Below are 25,103 nucleotides of genomic sequence, written 5' to 3'. Positions count from 1 at the left end.
ATGAGTTTTCTTAAGTCCTGGTTTCATTACCGATCAAAAAAGGCCATTTTGAATTTTTCCATCTTGGCTGTTTTTGACAAGCATTCAGTTTACAGTTATCCTGCTGTCAAACGGCGGATATACACGATCTGTGTTCGCTTTGGTTCGTTTGTTGGTTTTTGGAGTTAAAGGGACCTATCTGTGAGGTCGCCAGCCACTTAATTCTATGTGTTTCGAATTAGGAATAATCCTCAGAGGAAGCACACAAAAGGCAAATCCTGGGAAGCCAGATTGGAACCGAGATACATCTACATCTACATTCATACTCCGCAAGCCACCCAACGGTGTGTGGCGGAGGGCACTTTACGTGCCACTGTCATTACCTCCCTTTCCTGTTCCAGTCGCGTATGGTTCGCAGGAAGAAAGACTGCCGGAAAGCCACCGTGCGCGCTCAAATCTCTCTAATTTTACACTCGTGATCTCCTCGGGAGGTATAAGTAGGGGTAAGCAATATATTCGATACCTCATCCAGAAACGCACCCTCTCGAAACCTGGCGAGCAAGCTACACCGCGATGCAGAGCGCCTCTCTTGCAGAGTCTGCCACTTGAGTTTGCTAAACATCTTCGTAACGCTATCACGGTTACCAAATAACCCTGTGACGAAAGGCGCCGTTCTTCTTTCGATCTTCTCTATCTCCTCCGTCAACCCGATCTGGTACGGATCCCACACTGATGAGCAATACTCAAGTATAGGTCGAACGAGTGTTTTGTAAACAACCTCCTTTGTTGATGGACTACATTTTTTAAGGACTCTCCCAATGAATCTCAATCTGGTACCCGCCTTACCAACAATTAATTTTATATGAACATTCCATTCCAAATCGTTCCGTACGCATACTCCCAGATATTTAACAGAAGTAACCGCTACCAGTGTTTGTTCCGCTATCGTATAATCATACAATAAAGGATCCTTCTTTCTATGTATTCGTAGTACATTACATTTGTCTATGTTAAGGGTCAGTTGCCACTCCCTACACCAAGTGCCTATCCGCTGCAGATCTTCCTGCATTTCGCTACAATTTTCTAATGCTGCAACTTCTCTGTATACCACAGCATCATTCGCGAAAAGCCGCATGGAACTTCGGACACTATCTACTAGGTCATTTATATATATTGTGAAAAGCAATGGTCGCATAACACTCCCCTGTGGCACGCCAGAGGTTACTTTAACGTCTGTAGACGTCTCTCCATTGATAACAACATGCTGTGTTCTGTTTGCTAAAAACTCTTCAATCCAGCCACACAGATATTCCGTAGGCTCTTACTTTGTTTATCAGGTGACAGTGCGGAACTGTATCGAACGCCTTCCGGAAGTCAAGAAAAATAGCATCTACCTGGGAGCCTGTATCTAATAATTTCTTGGTCTCATGAACACATAAAGCGAGTTGGGTCTCACACGATCGCTGTTTCCGGAATCCATGTTGATTCCTACAGAGTAGATTCTAGGTTTCCAAAGACGACATGATACTGATGCAGAATCAAGGAGGAGCAGGCGAGGGGTGAGGGAATAATGTGGGCGAGTTGCTCTGCCCAGAATGCAGTTGAAGGTCCTGGGGCATGGTATGCGATGGGAGATGCGCCCTCTGTGTCTGATCAGCACTATCTCACCCTCCGTTACCCTAAGAAAAAGAGCAACTCGGAAAAGATAAATTTTAGGACAGACATTAAAAACGGCAAATATAGATGAATAAAGAGAATTAAAAGGTGGGAAGGGTACGAGCCAGGCCAGACCACCGAGCATTTGCCGTCGTGGGTTCCCTGGGCGACAGCAGACGAGTTCTCCTCCAACCTCTTAGGCGGTCAATGAGGTCATAGTGCCCCACCTCACTGAGACGAATAGAAACCACACTTCGCAGGTGAAACATACATCCAGATCAGCCGCATTGGCGTCGCCCGGTATCACCAGAGGCAGCGTATCAGGAGGATTAAGAGGTCGCAAGCAACCGAATTTGGACAATCTGTTAGGATGTGGGCCACTGGCAGCCGGGCACTTTCTTTGCAGTAAGGTGGGTCCTCATGTCAGAGAATGTGGCCAATGTGTAGTTGACAAAGAATTGTGGTTTCCCTTTGAAAAGCGCAAAGGGAAGGCTGTCACATGGTCGTGGTCTCATTTATTGTCCTAAGGTTGTTTTGTGAGCCCAAGGCAGACCACTCCAAGCCTCCAACAACTGATGCCTAAAGTCGACCACAGGACCAGTTCTGGAACCCCCATTTCCGAGCTCTGCATCCTGGTAGCCAACTATGCAAATTGGTTTGCATGTTAATTCCCTGAGATATTAAGTTGTCGGGAGGTCCAAACAAGGACGACTGTTCATCCAGCTTGATGGATAGTCGTGACTCATGGGTAGTGAGGAAGCTCTGGTCTATAGCCTGAAGACAACTTGTGGAGTCGCTGCAGATCAAAAGAACGACAAAGACTAAGCCTCGTTTGATGGCCACCAAATCAGCAGAGCAGATACTGCATCAATTTGGCAGGGAGTGTAGTTCACAGATCCTTGCGTGTGTGCATGCAAAACCTGCTGTATCCATCCACTGTTAAGCCCTGAATGCATATCATTCTGAACCCAGAAATGTACAGACTGGAACAGGTGGCGAAAATCCATGGGATCAACTGAATCTTTCAATCCAAAGTATAAATCAAGACAGATCCGAGGTCAAGATACATGCAATGGGAGCATGCGCAATTGCTCCCTGATAAGAGACGACAGTGGAGGAAGTTTTAGTCTAACTGCAGTTGTGACCTCAGTTCTAAGTCTCTGTTAAGGGAGGTGGATCTTCCTACTAGGAAAAATGAAATGGTTGTTCGGATGCTCAGGGGAGCTGAGAACTTGTGAAGCATAGTTTAGTACTGTTGTTGGAGCCTGATCTGTAGTGGAGGGACACTAGTCTCCATTAGTAAACTATTCACTGGGCTAGTTCGAAAGGCTCCTGTGACAAGTTGGACCCCATAGTGCTGTATCATGTCGAGTGACCACAATGCTGAGGGTGATGCTAAACTATATGCCAGACTTCCATAATCAAGATGGAACAGGGTTTTTAAAGCCACAGAATGGCAGAGCACTCTGTACACCAGATCGTATTGCTGGGGAATTACTCGGGAAGCAAATTGTATTAAGGTGTAGCCACCAACTTTGGCTGATGAAGATGGGGAAGCCACGTCAACTTGGCATCGAAGACCAGCCCCAAAAGGCAATCTCTAATTGGTCGTCAAGGTCACGTTCTGCTTGTAGATGAACAGTACAACCATCGACAGAAGCGCATAATGTAAGTCTTGGCAGCTGAACACTGAAAGCCATAGGCGAGCGTACATGCTTTCACATTTCGAATGGCGACGTGCAGTCAGCGTTCAGTAACACATACACTAGTGGAGCAATAGTAAGAGCAAAAATAGTTGGCATAAGGAAAGGACAATATAAAAGACGCCACAGCTGTCGCCAGACCGTTGATGGACACTAGGAAAAGAGGGGTACCCAATACATAACCTGCAGGATCCTAATCTCTCTGATATAGAGGGTACTGTGGGAAGCACCAACTTGAAACTGGGAAGTATGGTGCGACATGAAGTTCTGGACAAAAATCTGAAGTGGGTCCCGGAGACCTGACTCACTGTAGGTAGGTGGTGTCGCCATCTGAAATCATACATTTTTTGTAGATAGCCATAAGGTGTTGATGTCGATCTAAAGCTGTCCAGATGGCAGACTCCAGGTGAACTAAATTATCAGCAGTAGAATGGCCTACCAAAAACCACCCTGGGACGAAGCCAGAACGCCCCAAGACTTAAGGACCCAGCACAGCTACCAACTCAACATGCATCTGAGCAACTTACAGAGACAAATTGGTCAATTTGTAGGCTTGCGTATCTTGTTTCAATGATGGGATGATGCTTTTTCGCCATTGAGATGGGAATTCCCCCTCATTCCAGATATGGTTGGAGTTGGTAAGGTGATGACTGAAAATCCATCACAGGTGTTCGAGCACTGAATGCAGTATCAGGACAACGGGTTAGGGCACTGAAGAATTCCTATTTAGTGAATGGAGCAAAGAACAGCGGATCAGTAAGCCAGTTGCGGATAGAGCTTTTGTGCTCTGGATATCTGTGTCAATATCTACGTGTAGCAGCGAGTTAAGAATGACAGTGGAGGTTAAAGCATCCCAGTCGGCACTGTTGAGAGTCCAGCTGAGAGGGGCGGGAGAGGGGGGGGGCGGTGGGCGCACAGGGGAATAACGCTGAGGGAAGGACAGGAAAAAGAGAATTTAGTTGCTGCACAGGTCACTGCGGACGCTCCAGTGACTGGATGGGACCAGGGCTGCAAACACGCAAGTCAATGGCTGATTAACTCCCATATGCCACAAGGAAATGTGTGGGACATCAGTTTTCGAAGTCCTTACCATGGCCAGTGAACGTGATTCTATCCCACAAAGGGCTATGGGCGCTAAAGTCGCCCAAGATTAGGAAATGTGGGTGGAGCTGAGAAACCAATGCAGACAATAAATTGCGAGGCACTTCACCATTGGGAGGAAGATAAAAATTTCAAATGGTAAAATCCTGAGATGCCCCTACTTGAATGGCGACAGACACAGCCTCGTAAGTTGGTTTGAGAGGGCCAAGTTCACTGTATATCCAGTCCAGAAAATATGTGCAAACTCCACCTGACATCTATCATAGTCAGCGCAATTCTTACAACACCCCAACAGCCACGATGGGCAAGGGTTTGCATTGCTGGAAACCAAGTTTATTGAAGGGCAATGCAGAGAGCAAGAGGGTGGAGGGGGAGCTTAAGATATGTCACAGTTCAGCCTGGCGGTGGAAAAAACCGCTAAAGCTCCACTGGAGAGTCATGCTGCCAGTATACTGCGAGGGTTTTAAGGGACATCACCTACATCCTTGGTCGCGTCACATCCTCACAGTACACTGTCAGCATGACTCTCCAGTGGAGCTTTAGCGGCTTTTTCCACCGCCAGGCTGAGCTGTGACATATCTTAAGCTCCCCCTCCACCCTCTTGCTTTCTGCGTATATTTAGGAACATCACGGAAATGATGTATCTCGTATGATCGCGAATATCACGCCACAGAATAATGTTCATTTCCCAGTTCTAATGAAGGAGACTCTGTGACGACGAAACGTTGCACCCAACGTTGAGTAGCGTGATTGGTGTACGTTAAGCGAGACGGTTTCAAGTGTAGTGTTGTCTTGGTCTACAATAAAAACTGTGTGTGTGTGTGTGTGTGTGTGTGTGTGTGTGTGTGTGTAGAGAGAGAGAGAGAGAGAGAGAGAGAGAGAGAGAGAGAGAGAAGGGGGGGGGGGAGCACATACTAACGAGAACTTGTTCCATACGAGGAACGAAGGGTCTTCATTGGTAGCTCTGATCCTACAGTCACCGCAGTAGCGACAAATGCACCGTCCATAACGTTTGGCGGAAGGCTTTAATGCTTGAGGAACAGCCTTACTTAGCGCTGTGTTTTGCGCGTGGCCGACGACCAAGGTCACCAGTCAGAGAATTCTCTCGCAGACTTTAGTGACTCAGAGACGACTTCACACATTACGCAAACCATAGTCGTGAGAAAAATTCAAGCTCCTCCAACCACGTAGGAATATTTACAGGAATTGCTGAAAACGCCAGATTGCAGACTAAGCTAAGTGCAAATCTAGGGTCAACGATGCTAAGTGCCAACTGCTGGAGGTGCAGCGTGACTTAAGCGTTATCCTTCCTTCACCCGAGAGGGGATTTATCTGGATTGCGAGAGTTCGGGTATAGATGGCGACGTCGTCAGTAGAAGATGAACAGGGAGAGAAAACATATGAGTATACTGAATGGGTAATTCAGTGCCGAGTCTCCAGGCCATCGTCATCACAATCTGCTCTCGGTGAACCTCGACAGATCGCACGCCTTCCCCATTCTACACACGCCAGCATGCTAACTGATACTACATGCACCGTACTTGTATATGACTAGTAGTCATTCCTCGCCATGTGACTCTGCTATAGCTTAGACGAGTTTATATCGATATTAGATCGGTGGTCATAATGCTCTGGATGATCAGTGTATTACAGGCTTTTACACTGGTATGAAGGTATTTTGACAGAAACGAAGATTATTAGGATAACAAATAGAATAAATCGTAACTGAATCATTAGTCTGTTACCAGACACTGGAGACCACAGATAACTTACATCGAAATGCTCAAAAAATATTCGTGAGCAACCTCTGGAATTTTACTGGTGCTTTCCGGTTTCAGTCTGTATAGATGTAGATGTGGAAGGGAAATGCAGAGAAGAACATAGGGAGACTGAAAATGAGTAGCTTTCATTGGGTTTTCCGACCGCCTTGTTCTGCGCTTACTTGAGTCTCTGAAGCGCCGTAGAGACGTCAACAAGTTTTAAACTTTTACACAGCACCCGACGGCAAAGGCCGACGTACTGCTAAGCCACGAAGATATGACCGAGACGAACGCCGTGCCCACGTGAATAGGAATTCTGTGCGTTGACACTACAGCGCACAATACCGCGGTAGATGGGCGGTTGGAAGAGTGGACCACGAAATGCGTTGGCAGAGGGCTCATTCACTTGCAGTTCGGGAGGGCGTGGTTACCTTTGGAATCTAATGTGACACAGATACGCTACGGTAGCAGGTTCGAATCCTGTCTCGGGCATGTATGAGTGTGATGTCATTAGGTTAGTTAGGTTAAGTAGTTCTAAGTCCTAAGGGACTGATGACCTCAGAAGTTAAGTCCCATAGTGCTCAGAGCCATTTGAACTTTTTTTTTTTTTTTTTACACAGATGTGACGATGTATTCCTCAATTTAGTGTCAACCGTTGTCAGGAAAGTCAATCAAAATGCCCCTTGCTCACTGTAAAACACATGAACACAGGTAGTCAGCTGCTGACTGGGAGAAAAATCCAGTTGATGGCGTTGTCATTAGGGACGACACCGACAGCTAAGCAACGGTTGACTGTGCCCTATTAAAATGAAACTCCAGGCGTTGGCGTAAGTCATTCAGGGAAAACAATGAAATCTGGTTGGCAGGACGCTAAACTGAACATACGCCAATACGTATATGGCTGGTGCCTGAATTAGCGACTGGTTCCTCATGATTCCCGCTACAAATCGCTTTACCGAGGCCGTTACACATGTATTTCGACAATATTCTGTTGAAGACACTGTTGCAAAAGGAATTTTTGAATCCATTGGTGGCTGAACGACGCAGCAGCTTAGTTTCGGACCTGTTTATGGCTACAGAAATAGGTCTCTATAATGTGTAGCCCCAAAAAAGGGAGAAATTAAGATTAAGTTCCAACATCCCTCGACGACAGTGTCATTAGTAATGGAATGTGATCTCAGGAGAGTGAAATAAATCGTTCATATCCTTTTGAGAATAGGCATGTATGGAATTAGCTTTAACCTATTTCGGGGAAACATGGAATACTTTAAATTTGCAAGGCTACAGGAGATTATGAACTTCGGTTAGTGCCTACACTAGCATGTTGCACGTCACGTTGTATGCAACTGTGAACTCAAGGTCGGTCGCTCAAGGTGGACAGAATGATGGGCAGATCACACCAGCCCACTTCATAAATAGTGGAAATTCAAAAGTATGGTGCAGGATCTGTATCAAGGGAAGATCTCGTCAAGAACCATATCAGGCAAATATGTCAATTATGACGTTTGGTGTCAATGGAAAAAAGAATACCTTCTAGCGCTTAGAGACAATCACAAAATGAAAGGATCTACCTAGCGAGAAACCTAACTAAAGATGTTCCACTTCAAGAAGATGTTAAATCTATCCGTTTGTGGAAAAAAGGGGTGAGGAATGGCTGATATGACAAAACGTGTATTCTTCATTCTGTCGTCTTGCATATACTCTGAAGATCCAAGAAACTGGAACACCTGCGTAATATCGTGCGTGCCGCAACACGACGTGGCATGGACTCGACTAATGTCCGAAGCAGTGCTGGAGGGAACTCATGCCATGAATCTTGCAGGGCTGCCCACAAATTCGTAAGAGTACGAGGGGGTGGAGATCTCTTCTGAACAGCTCATTACAAGGCATACCAGATACGCTCAATAATGTTCATGCCTGGGGAGTTTGGAGGTCAGAGGAAGTGTTTAAACTCAAGAGTATTCCTGGAACCAATCTGTATCAATTCTGGACGTGTGGAATGTCGCATTGTCCTGCTGGAATTGCCCAAGAGCGATGGAATGCAAATTGGATATGAATGGATGCCAGTTATCAGACAGGATGCTTACATACGTGTCGCCTGTCCGAGTCGTATCTAGATGTATCAAGGGTCCCACATCACTTCAATTGCACACGCTGCACACCATTACAGAGCCTCCACCAACTTGAACAGTCCTCTGGTGCCATGCAGGATACATGCATTCATGAGGTTGTCTCAATACCTGTACACATCCATCCGTTTGATACAATTTGAAACGAGAGTCGTCCGACCAGGCAACATGTTTCTAGTCATCAACAATTCGATGTCAGTATTGACGGGCTCAGGCGAGGCGTAAAGCACTGTGTAACGCAGTCATCAAAGGTACACAAATGTTCCTTCGATGATGTTTCGTTGAATGGTCGCACGCTGACACACACTGACGGCACAGCATTGAAATGTACAGCAATATGCTGAAGGGTTGCCATTCTGTCACGCTGAACGATTCACGTCAGCGTCATTCTTGCAGCACCTTTTTCCGGCCGCTGCTTTGTTAGAGATCTGATGCTTTACCGGATTCCTGGTATTCACGGTACACTCGTGAGATCGTCGTACGGGAAAATACCCACTTCATCGCTACCTCGGAGATGCTGCTTCCCATCGGTCGCGTGCCGACCATAATACCACGTTCAAACTCACTTAAATCTTGATATCCTGCCATTGTAGCAACAGTAACGGGGGCTATCAACTGCGCCAGACACTTGTCTTAAAACAGGCGTTGCCGACTGCAGCGCCGTATTCTGCCTGTATACGTATCTCTGTATTTTAATACACATTCCTGTACTAGTTACGTTGGCGCTTCAGGGTATCATGAACACTCAACTGTATGTATTTCCATTCTCTGATTACTCTGTTATTAGCCCAGAATTGTGGTAATTTTTCTGTCCGCGAGGTATTAACTTCTGCAAAAAGCTGTCATATTAAAAGTTCCAAGAAATGTGAAAAGAGGGGTAAATTAACAATATTAACATGTTACGTGTCATGTCGTAGAATTAGTGTATTCCTCTAGTAAGCACGGAGTAAACGACAGAAGAGCGTATGTTTTCTGGAAGTGGCGCAGCTCTGTAGTACACCACAGCGAAACTCATTTTGTGTGTGTACTATCATTCATTAGTCTTCAAAATCCGATTTTCTTCTTATGTTGCAGACTTTACCACTAAATAAGGCTTTTAAGCGAATGTCTTAGTAGTTCACATATATTCACTTATGAAGCATCCTTAGAATAGCATTTACCGATAGTTTTCAGCATTTGTGCTGAGCTGGATTATTTACGGTTGTTTGGTATAGTCTAGTAGGCTTTTCTAAGAGCACGTGTATGCGCATTTGACTACCTCCATTAAAAATGACCATGTAAGATACAAGTGTTTCAAATGGTTCTGAGCACTATGGGACTTAACTGCTCATGTTATCAGTCCGCTGTAACTTAGAACTACTTAAACCTAACTAACGCCCGAGGCAGATTTCGTACCTGCGACCGTATCGGTCGCGCGTTTCCGTGGTGAAGCGCCTAGAACCGCACGGCCACTCCGGCCGGCATGTAAGATACCACGGACTCATTAACCGTAGTTTGCCGTTATGTGGCATGCTCTTCTTGTAATGTGTAAATGTAGTCTTTCGATGACTAACATGTAATTTTGGGGCCAAGGGGAATATTTCTTGCTGATGAGTAATACAAAATACAAACAATGCTAATGTCTGAAATGCCCCAGAGTCAAACATCTGGTTCTTCTCAAAGAGGAGTATCATCACAGATATTTCCTGAAATTGGACACTATCATCTGCGTGGTTTGAATTCTAAAACACTCACCTGCACTCGGATGCCACTTTCTTTGGGAGGAGAACATGCAGGACGGAGCGGTACAACTTGCAGCGATTATGTGGTTTCTACTATTCACCTAATAGTGATATGAGGCACGATAGAAAATAGGCGGTTAAAGATTTGTCTGTGAAGTGGTTTTTTATAAGAAGACACCGGATTTTTTTTTAATACCGCACCCTAACCCTTAACATACTATATAGTAGACAGCGAAAGATGAGGGCTGACAGTTGCATTGCACTTGTGGCGACTGCTTTGCGCGTTTATCCCAACTAATGACGATTTTGTCAACGTCTCTATGGCAACGCACCAGTGGCGTCGCAGCGCTATAGACGACTACTACTTCGCCTGCACTCGTTTGCGTTCGCCGCTTAAAGCTGGCTAAAGGCTTGCGAGGGGTGAGGGATCGATCCGTACTTAGGGCTTTCTTAAGCGCGGTAAGACGCCCACACCCTATGACGTCCCATGGCCCGGATCAGGAGAACTATAAATTATCAAATATTTTTCCATGACATTAACCAATTATATTTGTCATATTTGACTGCAATACTCTCTTTCAAATTCTGAAGGTGGCAGGGGTAAAATACAGGGAGCGAAAGGCTATTTACAATTTGTACAGAAACCAGATGGGCAGTTATAAGAGTCGAGGGACATGAAAGTTAAGTAGTGGTTGGGAAGGGAGTGAGACAGGTTTGTAGCCTTCCCCGATGTTATTCAATCTGTATATTGAGCAAGCAGTAAAGGAAACAAAAGAAAAATTCGGAGTAGGTATTATAATCCATGGAAAAGAAATAAAAACTTTGAGGTTCGCCGATGACATTGTAATTCTGTCAGAGACAGCAAAGGACTTGGAAGAGCAGTTGAACGGAATGGACAGTGTCTTGAAGGAGTATATAAGATGAACATCAACAAAAGCAAAACGAGGATAATGGAATGTAGTCGAATTAAATCGGGTGATGCTGCGGGAATTAGATTAGCAAACGAGACGCTTAAAGTAGTAAATGAGTATTGCTATTTGGGGAGCAAAATAACTGATGATTGTCGAAGTAGAGAGGATATAAAATGTAGACTGGCAATAGCAAGGAAAACGTTTCTGAAGAAGAGAAATTTGTTAACATCGAGTATAGATTTAAGTGTCAGGAAGTCGAAACATGGACGATAAATAGTTTAGACAAGGAGAGAATAGAAGCTTTCGAAATGTGGTGCTACATAAGAACGCTGAAGATTAGATGGGTTGATCACATAACTAATGACGAGGTACTGAATAGAATTGGAGAGAAGAGAAATTTGTGGTACAACTTAATTAGCAGAAGGGATCGGTTGGTAGGACATGTTCTGAGGCATCAAGGGATCACCAATTTAGTACTGGAGGGCAGCGTGGAAGATAAAAATAGTAGAGGGAGACCAAGAGGTGAGTACACTAAACAAATTCAGAAGGTTGTAGGTTCCAGTAGGTACTGGGAGATGAAGAAGCTTCCACAGCATAGAGTAGCAAGAACAGCTGCATCAAACCAGTCTCTGGACTGAAGACAACAGCAGCAGCAGCAGCAGCAGCAGCAGCAGCAGCAGCAGCAGCAGCAGCAACAACAACAACATTTGCCATATGTAAAAGAATCTCTACTGAAACTCAAGGAATGATGAGATTATAAGGAAAAGCTATTATCTGTAATGTAAGTATTATTATCTTTGTTGTTCTTGGTATCGGCGTGGAACAACAATCGCCAGTCTCTCTCTTACTTTGTCTTGTTCGGATAGGACGCCATTGTGCGCTATCTACATAGTAAGGTGCGTATATGTTTTGTTATTTGAGCAGTGAGCTCCAGTTTCTATCTGAAGTACTGCTATTGTTAATTTTAACTGTAACCTGCACCACATATTCCGTTTGCTTGTCCCATCATTTTTAAAAGAATTTCAGACGCCGCGCCGGAAACTTTCCTCCAGGCTTTAGCCAAAACGTAACCCTTCCATCAAACTGCAACAGGCTAGAGACTGATTCATCACTCCAAATTATTCGTTTTCGGTTATCCGCTGTCCAGAAGCGTCGCCGCACACACAACGTCAAGCGTCGCACAGCACTAACTACTGAAATGTGTCACTCACGAGGAGGTGCCCGACCACTGCGCTACACGCAAGTCACTGAGCCAGCTGGACTGCTCTATAAGTCAAGCGACTAGCACACTTTAGAAGTCACCGAGCTTCCCTATTCTGCTGTTACAGCGCCTCCATTGCCAACACAATTTTTTTTTTAAATTTGTCATTTCCATTCCCCATCAGCGTCGGGCTGGCAGCAGCGTAAGAGCCGCTCTTCAGCCAAGAGGCATAAATACACAGGAAGACATTTAAAAACGGTGTAAGGAGATAACATGGCGGAATATAGAAACAAAAAAAGGCGAAATAGAAGCAAAAAAGAGCCAACACAATACGTCCCGCCTCCTTTTATACATAAGGATCATGTTATCTACGAGGGGCGTTTGAAAAGTCCGTCTTAAGTCCGAGAAATGCCATCACCGGAGCTTATCGAGGTCATGATTGGTTAGTAGCAGCTTTGGAAAGGACGCACACTACGTTTCAGCCATACTGGTGTATTTCTTTGTGTTTGACATTCATGTGAATCGAGGAAGTCGAGTGATTGTCAAAAAATTGACGAAAATGAATTTCGTGTGGTGATTATACATTACTTTATGAATGTCAAAACGCCTCATGAGACTAAAGAGAAGCTCGATAAACATTACAGTGACTGAGCTTTCGACTAGAACAGTTTATAAGTGGTTTCAAAAATTTCCGAGTGGCCATATGGGCACAAGTTATGAACGTTCTGGACGCCCGGTGGAGGTTACGACTCCAGAAATCATTGATAAAATCCATGATATGGTGATGGATGACAGAAGAGTTAAGGTGGGTGGGATTTCTAGTGCTGTGGGAATCTCGAATGAGCAGGTACATAATATTTTGCATAAACATCGGAACATGAAAAAGCTATCCGCAAGATGGGTTCCAAGATTGCTCACGCTAGATTAAAAACGGAATCGTGTGAAATGTTGCAAGGATGGTTTACAGCTGTTCAGGGAGAATCCGCAGGACTTTAAGCGTCGTTTCGTCACTGTGGGATGAAATATCGATACGCTACTATACTCCTGAGACCAAACAACGATCTAAACCAGCGGTCTGCAAAACTACGGCCCGCGGACCGAAACCGGCCCGTGAGGGCCGGCAAACCTGCCCGCGTTAGCTGGACAAACATCCCTAGTATCCGGCCCCCCAAATATTTGAGGTGGTGCCTATACTGCCAACAATTGAGTTTCGAGGCCTATCGTGAGCAATACACCGCGACATTGTCGGAGCTCGATCTTTACATAGCGGAAGGTCATGGTTAACCTTGTGGCTATCCACAATAAACAGACAGACCATTCTCCGTGCGATAGCGGGAAGAAAAAAAAAACTGTTAACAGACTATCAAATGGATGCGACTTCGGCGACTAGCCTTAGTAATCAATCATTATGGAAGATGCTTCTTAAGCAAGGTTTCACTTTCTTTACGTATTTCGAGTTTCAGATTTCCCTTGTCTCTTCGAATTCAAACTCTGAGTTGTCCCACACCAACTAGTACAGCGCATGAAACACTAGAAAACTCGTGAGACACTAGCAACATAGACACAATCAAGCAACAGAACAATCAAATATATGCTCCGGCTCTGCTGCTCGCTACAACACTACGCAACTAAACTTATTGTTGCGCTGCTTCAAATAACAATACGTTGACATACTCTACCTCTGTTACGTCTTGTAGTAATAGTGTTTGCTAACAAAGATTGAGATTTCGTTAACTTTGCAGGACGTTTTCATGAAGAATATGCAGTAACATACTTTTTTGTCGGTGAAATACGCCAGAATAAAATATGCCAGAAATTCGATCAGCTACGTCCACCAATCAAAATTATGTAATTAAATAAAAATCTTAGTTCGTATCAGTGCTAGCTATTCCCACAACCTTAGATTTGTGTGATTTCATCTTTCATTTAGCCTTACATTACGGTGATCATGGGGTGCTAGGGTTCTTTAATCCCACTAGGTAGATCTGGGCCCTTAGGACTTCGTGGAGGAATCAATGTGGCCTGCGGACTAAAAAGTTTGAAGACCCCTGATCTAAACAAAGGGTTACCAAGAGAGAATCTGCACTAAAAAAGGCGAATACCATTCCTTCGGCCGGAAAGGTTATGGCGACTGTCTTTTGGGATTCGTAAGGGATAAACATCATATTAAGTATCGTTATTGGACCATTTGAAAACCGAGCTGCTAGAAAAACTGCTGCGACTGGTCCGCAAAAAAGTCCTTTTCGAACACGACAGTGCACCAGCACACACTTCAGCAGTTGTGGTCGCAAAATTATTGGAAATAGGATTCCAGCTCGTTTCAGGTCCCCCCTATTCTCCAGACTTGGCTCCCTCGGACTACTATTTGTTCCACAATTTGAAGAAATGGCTGGTGGGACAAAGATTTTATTCGAACGAGGAGGTGATTGCAGCAAGTAATAGCTATTTCGCACACTTGGACAATTCCTATTATTCGGAAGGGCTAAGCAAATTAGAACAGCGTTGGACTAAGTGTGTAAATCTAAAAGGAGACTTTGTCGAAAAATAAAAAAAATATTTACCCCAAACACAGAAGTAGTTTTTATTTTTGCACGCCCCTCGTAGTGATCAATTCTCCATTATTTTGGTTTGCTCCGATACTTCTGATGAGATAGCAGCTTCAACGGTTTTTCTGCTGGTAATTGAATGCTGAAAGAGTAACTTGACGACTGAATAAGTGATGAAACTAAAAAAGTATGCCATTCTCTTTAGTCTTTCAGCTAAGAGTTCTTTTTCCGGGAGTGAAAGGTAATGTACAGTTATTTAAATTAAAGGTAAGACCTGCCATTTCATTTTCCAACGCGGAGATGGGTAAGAGATATATGTTTATTTCAGAAGACTGCTAGTAAAAAATTACACGTGGCTAAGGTAGGAGGTTGGTTGGTTGGAGGGGACCAAACAACGACGTCATCGTTCCCATCAGATTAGGGAAGGATGGGAGAGGAAGTCGGACGTGCTCTTTCACAGGAACCTTCCACATTTACCTGAAGCAAGGGCCCGTATGCCCGCATGGTAGCCGGTCGCTGTCGCCGAGCGGTTCTAGGCGCTTGAGTACGAAACCGCGCTGCTGTTACGGTCGCAGGTTCGAATCCTGCGTTGGGCATGGATGTGTGTGATGTCCTTAGGTTAGTTAGGTGTAAGTAGTTCTAAGTCTAGGGGACTCATGACCTCAGATGTTAAGTCCCATAGTGCTTAGAGACATTTGAACCATCATTCGTAAACTCTGTGCATGATGACTGCATCGGAAACTTTGGTGTTCTACTGGCTCTCAACAAATCACAGACCTTGGCTATAGCTGACGGCATGTGTTCTATTTCGAAAAGAATGCCAGCACTTCTTTATTTCTTCCTGGTAGTGGTCCTATAGGTGGAGAGACATATTGTGTATCTTGGAGCCATGAGATATGTTTTATACTGCAACTATATTTGAAGAACACACTACTTTCATGAAATTATTGTTCCGTCGGAGAGCTATGATGCTTAATTACTTTAAGATGCTTTTGACTACTGGAAAGACAACTCCAGGTGGCCTGTTTCTGTGCCACCGTGTGATGTAAACAACAGGGCGAGATTTTGAAGGCTGAATAACAAATCCACTGTTTTTGTTTATTTCAAACTAGTTTTCGGATTATTGGCAGAAACAATGCATTTGTTATTCAATCTCAAATATGGAACTGTTCTGCCAAGAAGCTACGGAAGAATGCATAAATAAGACATGCCGAGAACTTGAACTTGTGTCCATGTGCCGACTGGTTCTCGCGAACGCGTATTTATATGCAGTACTATAGAACATGAGAGAATATCGAAAAGCTGGTTGCTGCTTCATTTTTCAGGTTTATTTCAGTTGACTGAAAATGATATCGCATTGTGATTCCAATCTGCAAGATTGTGTTTAAAGATTAGCACGCTGACGATTCTCACTATGAAACTGTAGCTTTACACTGCCTTTTAGCTGAAGCTTGATGTATTTTAGTTGTACATAGTGAACAGTTATTTCCAACCTGGTCACTTCGTTTGTTCATGTTTTGCATGATACAGTGCATTATGACTGGTGATTAGGAGAAGGTACCATGAGGTAAGGGTGGAAATAGATAATTTAAGGTGGCACAAAGTGTACTGATGGGTTACAATTTCTTTAAACTCATTTTTTTTTTAGTTTATTCTATGGTTCAAATGGCTCTGAGCACTATGGGACTTAACATCTGTGGTCATCAGTCCCCTAGAACTAGATAAACCTAACTAACCTAAGGACATCACACACATCCATGCCCGAGGCAGGATTCGAGCCTGCGACCGTAGGACTGAGCGCCTAGAACCGCTAGACCACCGCGGCCGGCTAGCCATTCTCAATGCACTATCATTTTTGATCAATGCGTGTAATGCCCGTAGGTCGGGCTTCATCCACAGTTCAATAAACTATGGATGAAGCCCGACCAAGAGGTATTACATGCATTGATCAAAGATGATAGTGCATGGAGAATGGCTAGTTTCTAGCTGAAATCTAGATGTGCCAATAAAATTTAAAAAGGACGACTGGTAGCTGAAATCTATTATTTACAAGTCAAGTCGCTGCATGAAACAGCCTTCTGAATGGGAGGTAACCTGATGAATTATAAGCGTTTTACTATAATAAATTCGGATGTATTATTGAGTTTTTTCATTCAAAAGTTTAGCTACTGTGTTCACTGTGAGTAGATGAAGAGTAGCCAGGGAAGCACCTCTATTGCAGTGCGGATCGCAACAAGCGTGAAGCTGGCACGAGATAGTCACACCTGTTGCTTTGCGGAATCTGTTTACTTGTGTATTAGAGCTTGTAACGAGTTATGCTAACTTTATTAACCTTTGCGCTTAATTAAATGTTACTGTGCGTTTGGTGTCCACTCTTAATGCTTCATTCTGAGTCAGATAGCGCTAATAATCTTTCTTGACCATTGCAATTTAGTTACGTGTATCAGTGTAATACCAGGGCTAGCACATCACCATCACGGAGGGCGATTAATGCTTTAAAAACGAGCTTTATAAAGGAGCGCAGTTGTGATTAGGTAATTAGAACCGTTCGTAACTACAACATTTAATTTTAATATGGTAATAACACACCAACTATCAAGCCTTAACGTATCAATACTAATAAGTGAATCGTACTTCGAATGAAGTATGAACTTGCTACACTCGAGAGAGAGAGAGAGAGAGAGAGAGAGAGAGAGAGAGAGAGAGAGAGAGAGAGAGAGAGAATTTAAATTTCGCGCAAGACGGCAGCTTCAGTGCCAAAAGCTTAATTAGGCTATGAAGAGAATGTTTCCTGTACAGTTTCCGTGCGTTTTCTGACTTATTCCCACGCCATTATCGGAAGCATCGGCAATAGCGGTAGCGCAGGAGACCGTTAATAATCAAAACGGGAGCAGCTACAAAAGGAAAGATTTTGGATATGTGGTGGTGGTGGTGGTGGAGGAGGTGATAGTGGTGCTGGTGGTGGTGGTGGTGGTGGTGGCACCACGAGATGGAACGAACTGACAGGAATATAAATGTAGGCTTCATCACAGTAGAGACTCATCAACGGCGCTGGTGTGAAAAAACTCTACTTTCCTTGTGGTGTTCCTGCTGTTACGGTGCCACATGTGTAAGACAAGTGAAGCAGACAGTAACAGCTCACGTTTCTCGAAGAAGTTTACCTAGATCCGGTCCAGTGGAGCCAGTTACTATCAACAGGCACAGAGGCGAGTTCCGTAACTTCATGACGCGGCAGTTAAACGGAACCCATTCGTTAAGGATCTGCGGAGTGACGTTCGTTAGGTTGGGTAAACAAAGGTAGCAGCGGTTGTATGAAGAGAAACAGAGTGCAGGCCAAGATAAAGGTGCGAAGCAGGATCTTGCGAAATGTAAAGCATTTTATGGACAGACCCACGTAATAATATGTAGATTTAACGTCGCAAAAAAGACGAGAAGCACAAAAATGTGCACTCGTCTATTTCTGTAAAAACTTCCAAGGTAAATGACTTACGTCTATTTTGTGAAATGTAATTATTTCATAAGTAATGTTTCAGAGATATAGTGTCAGTCAGCGTGTGGCTGATTGCGATCGACTATATATATATATATATATATAGAATGTAAGTGAACAGCCGGCCGGGGTGGCCGAGCAGTTCTAAGCGCTACAGTCTGGAACCGCGTGACCGCTACGGTCGCAGGTTGGAATCCTGCTTCGGGCATGGATGTGTGTGATGTCCTTAGGTTAGTTAGGTTTAAGTAGTTGTAAGTTCTAGGGGACTGATTACCACAGCATTAAAGTCCCATAATGCTCAGAGCCATTTTTTTGTAAGTGAACAGCATTTGTACTTGGATATCTCTCTCTCTCTCTCTCTCTCTCTCTCTCTCTCTCTCTCTCTCTCTCTCTCTCTCTCTCTCTCTCCCCCTCTCTCTCCCCCTCCCCCCCTCACCATTATCTGTTAGCCTTTAGACTGATATAGGGTATTGTATATGCGTTCCGTGTGTATCAGCAATTAATCCTCCTTTTATGCAGACAAATCTGATCCAAGGACCAATACGAGCTTAACGGATTAGTATTCTGCCACTCATTCATTTGAAACTTGCTACAGCGTCCCTGAAATTAGCTGCCGATCATCACGAAGCGTTTTGCAGACTTGAATGCAAGCGCGGAGCCTTAAATGATCCGGCCACAGTCTCCAAGCTATGATTCCATTTCGCTCCTGAATTACAGATTCCGGCCCCCGCAAAATTGATGTTGGTATTAAAAGAGGTAATCTTCTCTAAAATTCACACCAGTTTTCTAGAAGTTAATTTGGTCACTAACGAAAATGCACCCGCCGTCAACAATGGCCGTCTGCTCCAGTTAATTTTAACAGTTTTCCTTCCAGTAATTTATTTCGATTTCTAGTTAAAACCAAATTTTAGTAATCTTGCGTGAGCAGACGCATCAAACGCCTGATGAGAAATTTTATCGTGAAAACTATCTCGGTTACATACGTCTGTGAAACACAAAGCAAAATTAATGCAGGATAAACACTATTGTCTTAATTAAGCAAGATGAGAAAGAACTGTTCTTCCCCGACACAGTTCTTACGACAGCGATTGCGTAACTGACTGTGGGAAGGCCCCACAACGCAAGGTCTCTCTGACCACTACAGTGGAAAAGTACAAAAACACGTGCCATTTAGCGGTTATGGCTCAGTTTCCCCAACATTCGGTTTTCCTATACCCATTCGCAGTGTCTCGTATAATTTAATATAGACGCTGATAATTTAATGTTGCACTCATCTACTCCACTCGCGAATGGTGAACTGAACCACTTATTTCCTGTAAGGGTTACTAGCATTTTCTTTGACCTGGAGATAAGGTTTCACACTCCCAACCAGCGTTCGTCTACGACAAGGATGATAAAAGGTTCTTTGTAAGTATGAGGGGCAGTGAAATAAAAACGAGACAGATAGAAGACAGTAATAAACTTCATTATATCAAAAGTAATCACCATATTGGTTAATATACATTGAAGAGCCAAGGAAACTGGTACACTTGCCTAATATTGTGTAGGGCCCCCTCGGCAAGCAGTAGTGCCGTAAAACGACGTAGCAGGGACTCTACTAATGTCTGAAGTAGTGCCGAGTAGAACTGACACCATGAAACATGCAGGGCCGTCCATAAATCCGGAGTATACGAGAGGGGTGGAGCTCTCTACAGAACGGCAAATTGCAAGGCATCCCAGAAATGTTCAATAATGTTCATACCTGGGGAGTTTGGTGGCCAGCGGAAGTGTTTAAACTCAGAACAGTATTTCCGTAAAGCCACACTGTGGCAATTCGGGACGTGTGGGGTTTACGTATAAGTCACCTGCCTCGAGTATATCTCGACGTATGAGGTGTCCCACATCACACCAGCCGCACGGGCCCCACACCATTCCAGAGCCTCCACCAGCTTGAACAGCCACCTGTTGACATGCAGGGTCAATGGATTCATTAGGTCGTCTCCATACCCGTACACGTCCATCCGCTCGATACAGTTTGAAACGAGACTTGTCCGACGAGGCAACACGTTTCCAGTCATCGAGGGTCCAATGGCGGTGCTGAAGGACCCAGGCGAGGCGTAAAGCTCTGTGTTGTGCACTCATCTAGGGTACACGAGTCGGCCTTCTGCTACGAAAGACCATATCGGTGATGTTTCGTTCAATATTTCGCATGCCGGCACTTGTCGATGGCCCAGCATTAAAATCTGCAGCAATCTGCGGAAAGAAATGATAATTAAATGGACACCCTAGCGGCAAACAGACGTTGATATACTTCATTGGGGACATGTTGAAAATGTGTGCCCCGACCGGGACTCCAACCCGGGATCTCCTGCTTACATGGCAGACGCTCTATCCATCTGAGCCACCGAGGGCACAGAGCACAGTTCGCCTGCAGGGAAATCCCAGGAGATCCCTGGTCCGAGTCCCGGTCGGGGCACACATTTTGAGCATGTCCCCAATAAAGTATATCAACGCCTGCAACTAGGGTGTCCATTTAATCATCATTTCATTCTAACGAAAGCTGCATGGCCATCAACGGTAACTGTTCTTTCGGGAACAGTTATTACCTTCATATATAATCTGCGGAAAGGCTGCACTTCTGTCACGTTGAACGATTCTCTTTAGTCGTCGTTGGTCCCATTCTTGCTGGATTTTTCCGGCCGCAGCGATGTCGGAGATCTGATGATTTACCAGATTCCCGATATTTATGGTACACTCGTGCTATGGTCGTACAGGACAATCCACGCTTTATTGGTACATGGGAAATGCTGTGCCCCATCGTTCATGCGTCGACTGTAACACCACGTTCAGACGCACTTAAATCTTGTTAACCTGCCATTGTAGCAGCAGGAACCTATCAACAACTGCGCCAGTCACTTATTGTCTTAATACAGGCGTAGCCGACTGCAGCGCCGTGTTATGCCTGTTCGCATATTCCTGTATTTCAATACGCATGCCTATACCAATTTCTTTGGCGTTACAGTGTATTCATTCTATTGTGACACACGACGATCAATGGCTTCATGTAAATATGTTTGCGGTTGCCTAAGAAACCATGATGGTACCCAGGCGTGCACCCCGTCGTCCGAAGCACGTCGACGGCAACGAACGTTTTGTCCAGGGCTCCAAAAGTATGGAAGTCGCATGAGGAGAGAACTGGACTGTACGGAAGATCTGTAAGGACTTTCCAGGGAAAGTTCTGCAGCGTAGTCGAAACAAGCCAACCAACATGTGGGCCCGCACTGAAGAAAGACATTGTGGCCGTTGAATTGTTTCAGATGGAGAGGAGCGCGCCCCATTATAATCACGCTTCAGCAAGCACTCATTCATATTTTTCCATTTTTCATCAGACTGCCTTTTTATTATCAATCTTGCAACAGTCTTTACTGCTACAGTCACAGTTTTCTGTTATTAATATTTTACTCGACGCGTTTCGGGAAACGATTCCCATTTTCAAGTGTATAATTTCTTTAGACGAGGTTGAGTCAAATGAAAACCTTAAATATTTTTTAAAATATTATTTATTGTGCAGAAGTGGTGCAAAGCTGTATCACTTTTCAACATAATCTCCCCACGCTCAATGCAAGTCCTCCAGCGCTCACAAAGTGCATAAATTCCTTTAGAAAAAAATTCTTTTGGTAGTCTGCGCAACCACTCACGCACCGCGTGGCGTACTTCATCAGAACGGAACTACTTTCCACCCATTGCGTCTTTGAGTGGTCCAAACGTATGTAAATCACTTGGGGGCAAGGTCTGGTGAGTGTGGTGGTTGAGGAAGACACACCTAATGCAGGTCTGTGATTGTTGCAACTGTTGTACGGTCAGCGTGGGCCCTTGCATTGTCATGTTGCAAAAGGACACCTGCTAACAGCAATCCACGTCGCTTTGATTTGATTGCAGGCCGCAGATGATATTTTAGGAGATCTGTGTATGATGCACTGGTGACAGTGGTCCTTCTAGGCATGTTGTGCTCCAAAATGACGCCTTTTTCGTCCCAAAAGATAGGCAGCATAACCTGCCCTGCTGATGGTTCTGTTCGAAACTTCTTTGGTTTTGGTGACGAGGAATGGCGCCATTCCTTGCTCGATTTCTTCGTTTCCGGTTGGTGGAAGTGAGCCCAGATTTCGTCCCCAGTAACGAATCTTGCAAGGAAGCCATTATTCTATTTTGACTTCCCTCACAAATCTGTGACAAACATTCACTGCGAAACTCCGGCATCTAGTGACGTCGAACGGCAGTTTGTGACTACCTAAAAAAAGTCCATCAAAATATAGTTTGCTAGACAAATTAATGTAATATTAATTCGCAGACACAAAAAAGAACCATCGTTCCTAAGTTTCTTTGCATTTCACAGGCCCTGATTACTAACAGAATAGGACTGTAAAGTTTTCCGTGTAAAAATAACCCAGAATTCAACAGCGTTCATTCCATGTACCAGCCAGACGCAGAAGATTCGAACTGCCTGTTTGATGTCAAGGAAATATTCGTCATTTAGAAAGAGACCTCCCAGTGGACATGTGGTTGGTAATATAGATTTCGATTTCATCGTCGTATCATACACATGACGATTTTCTTGACTGTCCACTGGGATGTCTGTAACTAAATGTGCATGTATACTCTACAAGAGAATGCTCAATGCAAGACGAATGGTACTTTGTACTAAAGTCAGTGGCTCCCTGTTCTATCCCAATCGCCTGTGGAGCGAGCGGAAAAACATTACCTACACAGCCTGAAGTGGCATAAGTCATGGAACTCAACAAGTCGCTGGAAGTCCCATGCAGAATTAATGAGCCATGCTGTACCCAAAACAGTCCATAATTGAGAAAATGTTCTCAGTGCAGGATTTTGTGCACGAACTGACCTCTCGATTACGTCCCATATATGTTCGATGGGATTCATGTCGGGCGATCTGGGTGGCCAAACCATTCTCTGGAACTGTCTATGTTGTTCAAACCATCGCGAACAATTGTGACCCAGTGACATGATGCACGGTCATCCATAAAAATTCCATTGTTGCTTGGGAACAAACGGTCTGCAAGAAGCCGAACACAACGACTACCAAGAAATTGATCCGTTCAGTTGGACCAAAGGACCCAGGTCATTGCATGAAAACACAACCCACACTATTATGGAGCCACCACCCGCTCGCACAGTGACTTGTTGACAACTTGGCTCCACGGCTTCGTGGGGTCTGCACCACACTCTAACCCTACCATCAGCTCTTACCAACTGAAACCGGGACTCATCTGACCACGTCACGCTTTTCCAGTCGTCTAGGGTACCACCGATATCGTCCAAATGGTTCAAATGGCTCTCAGCACCATGAGGCTTAACATCCGAGTTCAGCAGTCGCCTAGACGTAGAATTACTTAAACCTAACTAACCTAACGACATCACACAGATCAATGCCCGAGGCAGGATAAGAACCTGCGACCGTATGGGCAGTGCGGTTCCGGATTGAAGCGCCTAGAACCGCTCGGCCACAAAGGCCGGCCCATTGATATGGTCACGAGCCCAGAAGAGATGCTGCAAGCAATGCTCTGCTGTGCTGTTACCAAAGGCACTCGCGTTGGTATTCTGCAGACGTAGTCCATTAACGCCGCATTTCGCCGCACTTCCCTAACGGACTCGTTCGTCGTACGTCCCGCACTGATTTCTGCGGTAATTTCACACAGTGCTGCTTGTCTGTTAGCACTGACAACTCTATACAAACGCTTGCTCTCGGTCGTTAAGTGAAGGCCGTCAGCCAATGCGTTGTCGGTGGTGAGAGAATGCCTGGATTTTAGTATTCTACGTACACTCTTGGCACTGTGGATTCCAGAATAATGAATTCCCTATCGGTTTTCGAAATGGAATGTCCAATGCCTCTAGCTCCATACTCCATTCCGCGTTGAATGTCTTAATTCCCATCATTCGGCCACAATCACGTAGGACTTTTTTCCCCACATGAATCACCTGAGTACAAATGGCAGCTCCACCAATGTACTGCCAGTCTATACGTTATGCACCGACACTACTGCCATATGTATACAACTATCGCTATCCCTGATTTTTGTCACCCCAGTGGATCTCATAACATGCCCTAATCACTGTTATCTCGTTGTCACTATTCCTTTGCGACATAGACGATAGAATCAACAATACTTTCGTACAATCTTTCTCGAACACTGTATCTGTGTGTATATATATATGCAACAAAGTTCGCAAAAACAACGTCATTTTTCTTTCATTTATTACCATTTAAAGTTCCACTTCATCTCCATTACCTTTCATACGGACCCCACTGACCTATTCCAACCCCAGAAGATCTTCCTGAATTCGTTGTCACTGCAAGGCCTACCTGATAAACACCCGAATGCTGGAGAAACAGTACTATAGAATTTGTAGTAATACGTGCACCTTCTCGGAAATGGTTACGTAGGTAAAGATTAGTTTACGTCACGTAAGAGCGACCCGGAATTGGTAAAAAACTTCGACAGGCACTAGAAGACACATGTCAGTTATCCCGCGAAGACCTGCTTACAGAGACTGAAGAAACACCAAAGACTGCGGAAGACACTAGAGACCCCTATGAATGGCTCCTTAAGAAACCAAAATGCACTCATTCCCGCGCCCCATTTGTGAATGGAACAGAAAGAAACCGAGATACGTGATCGAATGAGAAGTACCTCTGTCATGTACTTGGATAGATGAAGATGTAAGTAAAGGATAGTCCCTGCTTCGGTACTAGCAACTCTTCCTTCTACGCTACTGCAGTCGTAGCTCAAGTCTAATGATGACGTAACTAAATCGAACAGCGGATTTACGGTGATTTTCGTTTTCTATCCAAGTATGCGATATTACCTGCCTGCATAGCTACAGCCACTAATGCGCAATTGTGCATTGGCT

At 44.5% G+C, this 25,103-nt stretch overlaps 1 protein-coding gene and 1 non-coding gene across 6 annotated transcripts in view; both read right to left on the bottom strand.

The window, feature by feature from the left end:
- LOC126272722 (V-type proton ATPase 116 kDa subunit a 1) overlaps nt 1-25,103 on the bottom strand; it is a 610,777-nt gene that overhangs the window by 451,701 nt on the left and 133,973 nt on the right. The window lies entirely within an intron of this gene.
- Trnat-ugu (transfer RNA threonine (anticodon UGU)) lies at nt 20,514-20,588 on the bottom strand. The gene has a single exon. It is a non-coding gene; the product is annotated as a tRNA-Thr (tRNA).

The sequence above is a fragment of the Schistocerca gregaria genome, chromosome 5 (assembly GCF_023897955.1).
Source record: "Schistocerca gregaria isolate iqSchGreg1 chromosome 5, iqSchGreg1.2, whole genome shotgun sequence".
In the NCBI taxonomy this organism is placed as follows: domain Eukaryota; kingdom Metazoa; phylum Arthropoda; class Insecta; order Orthoptera; family Acrididae; genus Schistocerca; species Schistocerca gregaria.
This window is presented reverse-complemented; position numbering and strand designations above follow the sequence as displayed.